Source organism: Meriones unguiculatus, assembly GCF_030254825.1.
Source record: "Meriones unguiculatus strain TT.TT164.6M chromosome X unlocalized genomic scaffold, Bangor_MerUng_6.1 ChrX_unordered_Scaffold_30, whole genome shotgun sequence".
Classification (NCBI taxonomy): domain Eukaryota; kingdom Metazoa; phylum Chordata; class Mammalia; order Rodentia; family Muridae; genus Meriones; species Meriones unguiculatus.
This window is the reverse complement of record NW_026843706.1, coordinates 12,302,288-12,314,680: the sequence shown is the minus strand read 5'-3', so window position 1 is coordinate 12,314,680 and position 12,393 is coordinate 12,302,288.

Here is a 12,393-nt window from a genome sequence, read left to right as displayed (position 1 = left end):
CTACAGCTGATAAACACCTTCAGCAAAGTGGCTAGATACAAAATTAACTCAAAAAAAAAAAAAATGAGTAGCCCTCCTGTACACAAAAGACAAAAAGGGCTGAGAAAGGAATTAGGGAAACAACACCCTTCACAATAGCCACAAATGACATAAAGTACCTTGGTGTAAACTAACCAAGCAAGTCAAAGACTTGTATGAAAAATATTTCAAGTCTCTGAAGAAAGAATTAGAATAAGATATCAGAAGATGGAAAGATCTCGCATACTCATGGCTTGGCAGGATTAACATAGTAAAAATGGCCATCTTACCAAAAGCAATCTACAGATTTAATTCAATCCCCATCCAATTGCCAACACAATTCTTTACAGACTTGGAAAGAAAAATTGTCAACTTCGTATGGAATAACAAGAAACCCAGAATTGCTAAAACAATCCTCTACAATAAAAGATCTTCTGGAGGTATCTCCATCCCTGATCTCAAGATGTACTATAGAACAACAGTTATAAAAACTGCATGGTACTGGCATAGAAACAGAATGGTGGATCAATGGAAGCGAACAGAAGACCCAGAAATAAACCCACACACCTATGGACACCTGATTTTTGACAAAGATGCCAAAACCATACAATGAAAAAAAGATAGCATCTTCAATAAATGGTGCTGGTCCAACTGGATGTCTACATGTAGAAAAATGAAATTAGATCCATACTTATCACCCTGCACAAAACTGAAGTCCAAGTGGATCAAAGACCTCAACATAAAACCAGACACATTAAATCGGCTAGAAAAAAAAAAAAGTGGAGAATACCCTAGAACTCATTGGCACAGGGGACAACTTCCTGAACAGAACAACAACAGCACAGGCTCTAAGATCAACAATCAATAAATGGGACCTCATGAAACTGAAAAGCTTCTGTAAAGCAAACTACACCATCATCAAAACAAAACGACTGCCTACAGATTGGGAAAGAATCTACATTAACCCTTTATCTGACAGAGGGCTAATATCCAGCATATATAAAGAATTAAAGAAGCTGAAAAGCAGCAAACCAAGTAATCCAGTTCAAAAATGGGGAACAGAGCTAAACAGAGAATTCTCTGTAGAGGAATTTTGAATGGCAGAGAAACACTTAAGGAAATGTTCAGCCTCATTAGCCATCAGGGAAATGCAAATCAAAACAACCCTGAGATTTCACCTTATATACATCAGAATGGCCAAGATGAAAAACTCAACTGACAATCCATGTTGGAGGGGTTGTGGAGAAAGGGAAACCCTCCTCCACTGCTGGTGGGAATGTAAACTTGTACAACCACTATGGAAATCAATCTGGTGCTTTCTCAGACAACTAGGAATAGCACTTCCTCAAGACCCAGCCATACCACTCCTAGGCATATATCCAAAAGGGGCTCAAGTACAAAATAAGGACATTTGCTTAACCATGTTTGTAGCAGCCTTATTTGTAATAGCCAGAAGCTGGAAACAGCACAGTTGTCCCTCAACTCAAGAATGGATGCAGAAATTGTGGTACATCTACACAATGGAGTATTCCTCTGCCATGAAAAATAAGGAAATCATGAAATTTGCAGGTAAATGGTGGGACCTGGAAAGGATCATCCTGAGTGAGCTGTCCCAGCAGCAGAAAGACACACAGGGTATATATTCACTCATATAGACTTATAGGATATAGGATAAACCTACTAAAATCTGTACATCTAAAGAAACTACTATGATGGAGCAGCTGAGAATGGCCATTGTTACGGCAAATTCTACCAGAGTGGATGCAGGACTAGCCACAGGATTATCATCATGGATTGCTGCAGCCATGAATCATCTGAAAGAATGGGCAGGCATGGGAGAGTTAGCAGGCCTTCTGGTGTTGGTCTCCTTGGTTTGCCTGTGGTGTATATGCAAGATTAGAGTCTCACAACAGCGTAATGCAGCCATGATCATTCAGGCCTTTACAGCCATTGAAGCAGGACAGTCTCCCCAAGCATGGTTGGCTACCATAAAAAGCTGAAATGTTATGCTCAGGATGCGAGGCTAAGCACTGCACTCAGGGTCAGCCGCTTTCGACCCAGAGAAGAGCATGTCTGATTGCATGCAGGTTGATGCCCCAGGTCCCGCCTCTGAGAAAAAGGTATGGGACGGGTCTGATGCTCTTTGGGTGGATGACACCTAAATGAACATCGGTACAAAGTCCCAATTTATTTCTAATATCAGAGATCAGACCTCTACTCTTGCCTGATGCATCTAAAACAAAAAGGGGAAACTGTAGAGAGCTACATAATGCCACGCCTTATAGATGGAGCTAGTTTCCGCCTTCCACCTTCCCGATGGTGAGTGCTCTCTGTCACAAACAACTCCATATTTGGCTAAGGCTGAGGATCTGGCTTGCTTCCGTGTATGTGGACCTATCTGCATTGCCCACGAGGCACGCTGGAGTTGGCTACCCAGAGGCTATTTTAAGCTGTGGGCTGGCTTTCCCCAGGGTCAGAAGATTGTTCAAGGTTCCTGAATAAACTGCATTAAGAAGAACAACAACAACAACAAAAAAAAAGATCAGAAAGAAGGAGAGGAGGACCTCCCCTATCAGTGGACTTGGGGAGAGGCATGCATGCAGAAAGGGGGGGAAAGGGTGGGACCGGGAGGGGAGGAGGGAGGGGCTTATGGGGGGATACAAAAGCAATAAAGTGTAATTAATAAAAGTTAAATAAAAAATTCAAAAAAAAAACTAATCAAGAGATAGGACCCTGACTAAAACACTCAATCCCAATCCCAATAGGCAAAGAGGATGGACATCAGAAGAAGGAGAAAGCAGGAAACAACCTAGGAACCTGCCACAGAGGGCCTCTGAAAGACTCTGCCTTGCAGACTATCAAAGCAGATGCTGAGACTTTAAGGCCAACTGTTGGGCAGAGTGCATGGAATCTTATGTAAGAAGTGGGAAATAGTAGGTTATGGAGAGGACAGGAACCCCACAAGGAGAGCAACAGAACCAGAAAATTTGAACACAGTGGCCTTCCCAGAGACCCATACTCCAAACAAGTACCAGGCATGGAGATAACCTAGAACCCCTGCGCAGATGTAATCCATGGCAGTTTAGTGTCTAAGTGGGTTACATAGTAATGGGAAGAGGGACGGTCCCGACACAATCTGATTGGCCTGCTCTTTGATAACCTCCCCTTGAGGGGAGAGCAGCCTTACCAGGCCACAGAAGATGACAATGCAGTCATTCCTGATGTGATCTGATAGACTAAGATCAGAAGGAAGGAGAGGAGGACCTCCCCTATCAGTGGACTTGGGGAGGGGCATGTGTGAAGAAGAGGGAGGGAGGGTGGGATCGGGAGGGGAGGGAGGAGGGGCTTATGGTGGGATACAAAGTGAATAATGTGTAAAAAAAATTAAAAAATTAAAAAATTAAAAAACAAAAAAACTGGGATAGAGTAATAGTTCAGTATTTGTGTTACAAGCATGAAGATGTAAGTTGAAGTCTTACAATACACACTTTAAAAAATTACCCACATATGCTGACACTCTCTCGTTATCCTAGATCTGGTGAGGTAAAGACAGGTAGATTCCTGGAGGTCACTAGCCAGCTAGTGTATGCCAATTGATGAGCTGCAAGCCAATGACAGACTCCTTCTCAAAAAACAAAGTGGACAGCAATAGAGTAATTAAACCATGTATGTACATTTTTATGCAGTCCAGAAGACATACCTGTATATTTCCACATACATGTATACCTGCACACACACAAACATGTACATATGCAGAAGCACAAGGTGTTACTGAGCTTGTAGAATCTGTGTACTCTGATGAATTATGATTCAGTCTGACAGTTACACCTCTGGATGCATACCCAAGAAAATTGGAAGCAAAGTCTTGAGCTAATTGTAGACCCAGGTTCCTAGGAGCATTAATTAAGAATATTCATAAAGTGGAAACAGCCCAAGTATTTATCAACATAAGAATGAATAAACAATATGTGATATATATGCAATACAATGATAGGAATTCTTTAAAATGCAGAGAATTTGAGGCGTGTTGTAACATAGATGAACTGTGGGATGTTATGTTGAGTGAAATAAGCTAGTCATGAAAGGACAAATCCACAATGATTCCACTTAGAGATACTAAATAAAACAGCAGTGATACTGAGTAGAACAGTGTTTGGGCTGAGGAAAAGGGAGAGAGACAATGCATTTGTGTTTGGATGGTTGAGCAAGTGCACGGAGAGAGAGGGACGAGAGGCTGGGAAATAAATGAAGAAGGGTGTCTGAACTAGAGCGCTGGTGATAATGTGAAAAGGTGAGAGTATCATTTGAGGAATGCCCTGACAGTAGAGTGCACACTCCTTAGCTGGCTATTAATTGGATGTAGGACTAAGGAAGAGGGACAAGGCTAAGATACCTAGGACCCCCAGAGAATTGGTGGCTAGTGGTGCCATTAACTAAACTAGGTACCCAGAATGGGTCAAGATTTGGGCATCAGCAAGGGAGAGGTCAAATTCCTAGACTTGCCAAGTTTGCTGAGCCTGGGAGTTTCTGGATATAAGAGTCTAAAATACAAGAAAGACATCTGTAGCATCTTGGCTAGTTATTGCAACTTGAAGCCATAGGAGCATAAGCAGATGAAAGTAGGACCTTGAAAATTCAGAGATGAGCCAAAAGCCAAGGGATCCTAGGGAGAAGAAGGTCGAGGATACAAGGGTGGCTATCCATGTGAATGAGGAGTCAAGTTTATGGGGAGGAGGGCATCTCCTCTCATCAGCCAACAGGCCCACCCATTCCCAAATACTCAGAAAGACAAATGGCCATTTGCTCTCTCCTTTGATTTTCCCAATAAGGTTTACTATTATCCCTTCTTTGTGCAAGGAAATTCTGAATCATCGAGGAGGAAAAGCAGACTTTCTCAGACATACAGCTTGTTAAAGTAGAAGTGAACTTTGACCCCGGGCTGGCAGCCCCCCAACTCAGTAATCTTTTGCTAATGACATTCTGTTCTCTTCAGGTGAAACTAAGACTGTCTTTGTATCACTAAAATGATGTTTAGATCTGAAGTTCCACATCGGGTGGGAGCCTGGGCTTTGACAGGTACTCTTCCAGATAGCTCAGGACCGTCAAGCATAAAATTGAAGTGCATGATTGGGAAGAAAGGGGTGAAGATTCTGGGTCAAAGGAACTGGATCCAGGTTACCTGACTTGGGCAGGTCGGTGGCTGCTTCTTGAGCAGCTGTAAGGAACAGACGCTTGCTCGGAGATCTAAAACCGAGAGAGAGAGATGTGGGGGCCAGTTTTGTGCAGGAGGACAAAGACAGCAGCTTTGGGAACAACCAGCTGCTTGCTCTCACAGAGGACCACTGCAGTGGGCAGAGCAGTGCTAGAAAGATGCTGCCACCTGTCCACACTGACACACCGACAGCACATGGCTGGCTGACCAGCAGCCAAGCCTTAGGGGTTCAGTGAAGCATTCTTCAGATAGTAGGGGAGCCCTTATTTCCCCAGAATAAATGATGAGTCTCTACTGTGGTGAAATAGGTGATGGGAGCCCCCCCGTTGATTTCATGTGAAACAGGGACTTTTAAACCTTGGGCAGTGAGAGAGGTTTTAAGTGTAAACTGTTTGATTCACAGGTCAGGAGTGACAGGGATACTTGATCTTCATGGACAAAAACAGTCCTACCATAAGAGGGGGAAAGCAGTACTCAATTATCCTATGAGTGGGAGAAGAACTCCAGGTACAGTTAAAAGTCATTGGTTGAAAGCCAAGTCACCAAGACATCTCATTAGCATAGGATAGGTGTTTCCAGGAATCCCCAGGTGCTTGCTGAACAGGTTTCTTATCAGGAAAGGATTGGACTCCTCCCTGAGGGCTGTGTGATACTCCTTAGAAAATCTGGGGTTCTCCAGATCAGGCGGAAAGGGAACCTGCCTGAGAAAGAGAGTCCATAGTATTATACCGATGATCATACACTTATGATCATCCTTAAGCCCACCTACATGATCCAGGATCTCATCTGTTCATTTTAAGGTCCTTGATCACACCTACAAACTCTCTTTCACCCATATAACAAAACAGGAGGCACTGGGGCTTAGGAGACAGACAGTATTGAGGGGACTATTATCCGGAAATGCCAGACATAAACCTTAATAGCAGGGTACCACAACACATATAGATGTTGGGACACATAAGTGATGTGTATACCCCTGCCTTGGCATGGGATGAGGGCCCGGAATGGATTTCTTTACTGTGGTTGCTGTACCAAATCACCACCATTTCAGTGGCTTAAAACAATATTTCAAGAAAATATCTTTTCTTGTTTTGAGGACAGAGGTAAGATGCTCAAAATGTATTTCACAAGATTAAGGTGAAGTTACTGTCAGGGCTGGTTGCTTCTGGAGCCTCAGATAACAATCCAGTTGCCTTTTTGTTCTCAGATCAAACGGTCATGTTTGATAAACTTGTGCCCCTTTCTCTGTTTGCACAGGATAGTATTTCAGGGGCAGGAGTGATGGCTCAGAGGTTAAGAGCACTGGCAACTGAGAGGTTCTGAGTTGCCAGCAACCACATGATGGCTCACAGCCATCTATAATGAGATCTGGTGCCCTCTTCTGGCCTGCAGGCATACATGCAGGCAGAACACTATATACAGAATAAATAAACAAATCTTTAAAAACAAGATTTTGTAACAAAGCATATTACTTCATTCTCTGCTTATTCTATCCTATTTCTCTCTCACTTACTCTTAATGAAGACACTTATGATCATCCTTAAGCCCACCTACATGATCCAGGATTCTCATCTGTTCATTTTAAGGTCCTTGATCACACCTACAAGCTCTCTTTCACCCATATAACAAAACAGGAGGCTCTGGGGCTTAGGAGACAGACAGTATTGAGGGGACTATTATTCAACCTACCGTAATGAGTGAGACACAGAAAGGGCTCCTCTGGCTGGTGGGACTGCAAGGCAGGAGCATCCTGGTCCAGTCAGACATGAAGTTCTACAAAGGTAGAGACAGAAGCAGCTCAAGCAGGTCGGAGCAGGCAGCCTTGAATCTAAAGTTCCAAAACCTTGGAGAAGCACAGACAAAAGAGGGAAGCAAGCCTCCTGCTAAGGCATGGAGTATACTTGTGCCTCAGTTTTAAAGCTAAATTCTACCTGGAAGAGAGGTCAAAGGGCAGGCAAGTTCTAGCAGGTTCACTTGCCACAAATCTGAGGCAGGGTAGCCAGGCAAGTTGGTGCAGAGAACAAAGTGCTAAATGACTGCCTACCTTATTCTCCTTCTTGCCACACAAGGGCACTTGATAAGCTTCCACTAGGCCCAGGGCCTTGAGAAAACTTAGTTACCTTCAATTCTGAACCAGAACTATTCAGATCATCCACTGGGCTGGTTTGAATAGTACAAAACCTATATAGAGATCACCAAGAGTATGGTGCTGAGAAATGTGGGTGGATCCTCCTAAGAAATCAGTGGCCTAGAGTGAGCAAGTGCTTGCTCCACACTGCTCCAGATTCCAGACTGAGATATCTGCTACTAGGTGTGGGCCTGTAGCACCAGCAAGGATGGGACTCAGAGGCTTAGGCCTACCCCTTCCTACCTCATGTGGGTCTGTGATTAGCATGTATGGGGAGGAAGTTGAGAGACTGAGCTAAAGGCTTCCAGCCAATGGCTACCTATTCTTATTCTAACTGAAGGGGCTTCCAGCTTGGCACTATGTGACCTTGATGCAAGACTGTAAAAGCTGGACCCTGCACCAAATGACAGCAAAGAGTCCCAAGGTGTAAAAGTCACTGTAGGCTTTTCAAAAGAAGGAAGGAGGGGCAAGTCAGGAAAATATGCAGATAGTCAGGTAGACACTGTCAAGCCTGATTTCATGACTGTGGTGCTATGTCCAAGTCCTAACCGCTGTGAGATGGCCTTGTTTGTAAATAGTCTTTGCAGAAATGAAGATCATATAAGCCTAAATTCAAATATGATGGTCTTCTGAGAAGAAAAGAATAGAGCCACATACACAAATGAAGAAAGACACAAATGGGAGCCATATGTTTACAAGCCAAGTCACACTTAGGGCTACTGAGGCTGAAAGACACAAAGATGAACCATCCTTAGAGGTTTTCTGAGGAGGATAACACTGCCAACACTTCGATTTAAGTCTTCTGGCCTTTAGAACTGAGCAAGGATCCACTTCCGTTGTATTAAGCACCCTGGTTTGTGGTTCTTTGTTCTAGCAGCCCTGGCACACTAACCTTTCCCATGAGTGTGCAGAGATATGTGTTACATGTCTTCCAAGTGAGTGATCCTCCTGCTGACACTCCAACAGTGAAATAAACAGCACTCCTCTCCTTCAAAGCACCTTGCAAATACTAATTAACTCTCACTTAATTGGGTGAAATAATGTGAAGCTCTAGTGACATCATCTCCATCCTGTTCCCAGATCTATCCACAAGCACAGTCAGGTGACTGTTTGGCTCTGAGACTTGTCTTGTGGTAACATGTTGAGTCTTTCCCAGCTGTCCAACAGAAATGGCTGGGGAGGGCCCTCCACTCATCTCAGTAACTAGGACTTAAAGATGGCTAGCTGTGTGAACCCTTAGTCAGTGAGCACAGGCCCACAAGTCGATTCTGGGACTGAGGATGACAAGGACTGCAGGGATGTTAAGCACATGCACAACATGTGGCCACACACCAGCAAGATGGTCTTACTAGTGCTTCACCTACAAAAGCTCATGTCCTTCAATTTATTCTACACTGTGAGCCCAAGCCCTGTGGCCCTGAGGACCCCTGTGGCTCCTGCCTAATAGAACCAAAGGAGAAAAATCCCTCTGGAGTTTCTGTTAAGATCCCAGCAGGCAAGAAGTACTCGAAGTGGGTAAGTAGCTGTTTGCAAGGCCGGGAGGCAGAGGTAGTCTGGGCTAAATTTAGTGAGAGGAGACGCAGATCAAATCCCATGGGCCCTGATGAGGAGTGCCAGGGCTGGAGCTGTCCCTATCATGTCAGAATCATTGAGGGTCAGGAAACTGAGGTGAGAGTACTGCCCTTAACTCTGCCACTAGTTAAAATGACAACGACCCAAAACTACGCTACCCAAACTCCAAGCCATAACCCCTTGCCTGGATCATTTTGTACCAGGCAAATCCACTCTTGGCTCAGTCTGCTGAAAACTTCACCTGTGTGTCCCGACAGATAGACCTGAAAATCATTGGTAATACAAAGACTGTCTTTGTTGATAAGTAAAGAAAGGAAGGCCTCCTTGCTGGATTCTCTTCCAGTCCTTCATATTATGAAAGGAAAGAAAAGCTTTAAACAACTCAAGCCTCAAAACCATGTACTCTTACTTTCACTCTGTATTAAAGCATAACACAGAAAAGCAGAGTTCAGCCATACATGAGTTTTCATGTTGATGACTGCTCACAAGCAAGTCCATGTAAAAGCACCCAGACATGGAAATGCTTTGCTTTTATATTGCATTTTCAGGGACTTCAGACCATGAAAGTTTGGCTCCACCCTGATTATCTGGGAGAAGTGAAGAGGTCTGGGTCCTTGTTACACACTAAGCTTTTCTCTCTCTTACTTAAGATTGGGGTCGGGGGTGGGGGGTTGGTGGAAGGGAGGTAGAGGCCTAAATACTCCAAATAAAAGAGAATTTTTTAAAAAGAACACCACTCTCCACATCAACACAGTCATGAATAATGAAGGGATAGATGCATAGTCTTGTATCATAAGCAAGTTGCTTAGGTCCCTCACATTAATATATGGGAGGATAGAATTCAGTCAAAAATTGGCACATTAACCATCAAACTTTTGGAAATGTAATTGACAATGATGGCCATGTGCTTTGATTATGCCATACCCTTATTTTGCCTCTTGATGTCTTTCATGCCTCAGGGCCCAAAGCTAAGACACAAGGTGGAAGAAGCTCCCTGGTTCAACTGTAGGCCTGCATCACTCTTGTGCTACCCAAATCTATGGTGAAGCCTGAGTGTACAGGAGCAGTTGCTACAAAGGTGCATTGTGTCCCTGGGGCAAGTCATTTAACCTGGCACAGTCACTCTTCTGAAGGGTTCTGGGTGCTTTGGATTACTATGTGGTCACAGCCACTTCAAAGCTATATGTATATGTTCCCTCAATACCCTAAGCCTCAGTATCCTCCAATGGACCATACCCCAAAGGGAAAATATGATCCTTTTCCAGATGTGCAGGATACCGCCTTTCCCAGTGGCAGCATCTGGTAGAAAGCACAGGAATATATCCTGGATCATGTCTGGTCTGCATGGACTCTCAGTAGGGGCCTCAATAACAGGTCACAGCCCACTGAAAGAAAGCCAATGGACTGTGCCCAGCTGAGGTCTGTGACGCCTTCACTCCCATTGCAAGCAGTTGAACATTTAGGGTGAAGCTTCTGACTATCAGTTACCTCCTGATCTTTCTAGAAATATCCTACTAAAAAGCCATGTGCTTTCTGTCATATGTGGCATTAGCACACATTTTGACTTTAGCATAAACACACTTACATCTGATTCTTAAGTTCATTTTTGAAAAAGGCTCTTGGCATGTAGCCCTAGGTAGCCTCAAGCTCAGTATGTACTGCCCAGAGTGGTCTCAAAGCACTTCTGCCTCAGCCTCACAAGTGTTAGGACTACAAAGAACCACCATCCCCAACCAATGATGTAATTTTTACCAAAAAAAAAAAAAAAAAAAATCCTCCTCACGGAGTGGCTGAAAGAAGAGGGCCAAAATATCAAGGATGGATTCCTCAGGACACATAACAGAGGCACTTAACATCATTCTTAACACATAGTAAGGCCTCAGTAAAAATTACCTTCTTTGTGGATATCAGGGGCAGCACTGCTTGCCAGCTGTCCAATCTTAGCACCCTATGTAATATGTAAATATGATCAGTATCCACCATAGAGTGGTGTAAGGCTGGAAGGAAACGATTCCTCACATAAAAAGTGATAAGTAAACATCAACTAACTATCCACAAGAGAATCACGTGCCTTGATCCAGCTTTATCAAGTTGGCCTTGTCTATCCAGTAATGTCATGCCAGGCAGGATTCAGAAGTCTCTGGTCTTTACAGAAATTCAGATCAGATTGAAATGTCAGTTGCAGACTTCACTCACTGTTCCCCGGGGAGGATAGCTTCCTCAAGGGGAAGTCTGCCCTTGGCATGCAGGTCAATCTCAGGCTAGGTGACTTCCCAGTCATTCTGGGATTCCTCTCATGAAAGTGTAGTTCTCTCTTGCCTTCTCTGATCATTTTGACAGACTCACTCTTATGCTACCTACATGATGCCCTGTCCACAAGGAGCTGCCTCCACCCCTACATAATTAGGCCTCTCTGAGCCCCGGCCATGTCACTGCATGTCAACTTAATCTACTCTGGGTTGGCACATAAGCCCCTCAGCCCCACTGTGAGTACCCACCCGGTTAGCCATTCAGTCCTGAAGAGCAGACAGTTTTCCTAAATTGACTTTCATGGCAGTTCTGATTCCTAAGTAAAAGATGATTGGTGGAAACAGCTGATGCAAGCAAGCTGTCTTCTCACTGGACTCCATCTGGGTTTAATCCACTCTGCCATGTGAGGCACGAAACACCAGTCCTTCTGTGTGGGCTTTGTCCCCACTGTTGAACCCGAAGCCCTCCTGGTCGAAGCTGGGAAGTGGAATGAGGGAAAGAGGTGATGAAAGTGTGTGCCAGCCACAGTGGATCATTCTGCTGCTGCAAGAAACCTACCTCAAACTAGTCATAGGGTGAGCTAATAAAAGATGGCTCCACATTCATCGCCCTTTATGAGGAATCCAGACTTTATAGGCAGGGAGGGGCTGAGATTATAGGTGTGCACTGCTAGGTCTAGTAGATATAATGCTGGACACTGAATCCAGGGATTTGTGCATGCTAGGAGCTTTCTTCTACCTGAGGCAGACACTAGAAGCAGAAGCAGTAGGATCAGAAGTTCAAGGTCATTGAGCGCTATTTAGCAAAGAAAGTTGGAGCCAGCCTGTGCTACAAGAGACTCTGTCTCAAAAATAAATAAAAAGTAAACCAAAGACAGGCTAGCTTGTTATTGGAGCTTTTAGCGACTGAAAACCTATTGGCTCCATGACTGTGTTAATATTTCCTTTCTGGGTCTCTAGGGGTTGACCTCTCCCTCCAGCAAAGAGAATGAAGCAGCCCACAACCACCTATTTTATGGGGGTGACACAGTTTCTAGCTTAAGGCGCTTCCCAGAAGCAGAAACTGCCACTGGCTCTGGACCTCACAGGTTCCTTGGAAAGAGCAGTTTGGCATGGCTTGAGTTGGCTCTCTGTAAAGTATTTGGGGGCATCAGAGTCACTTCTCTAGCTGGATCTAACGTTTCTGAGACTGTTAAAGCTTGCCTGGATGCTAA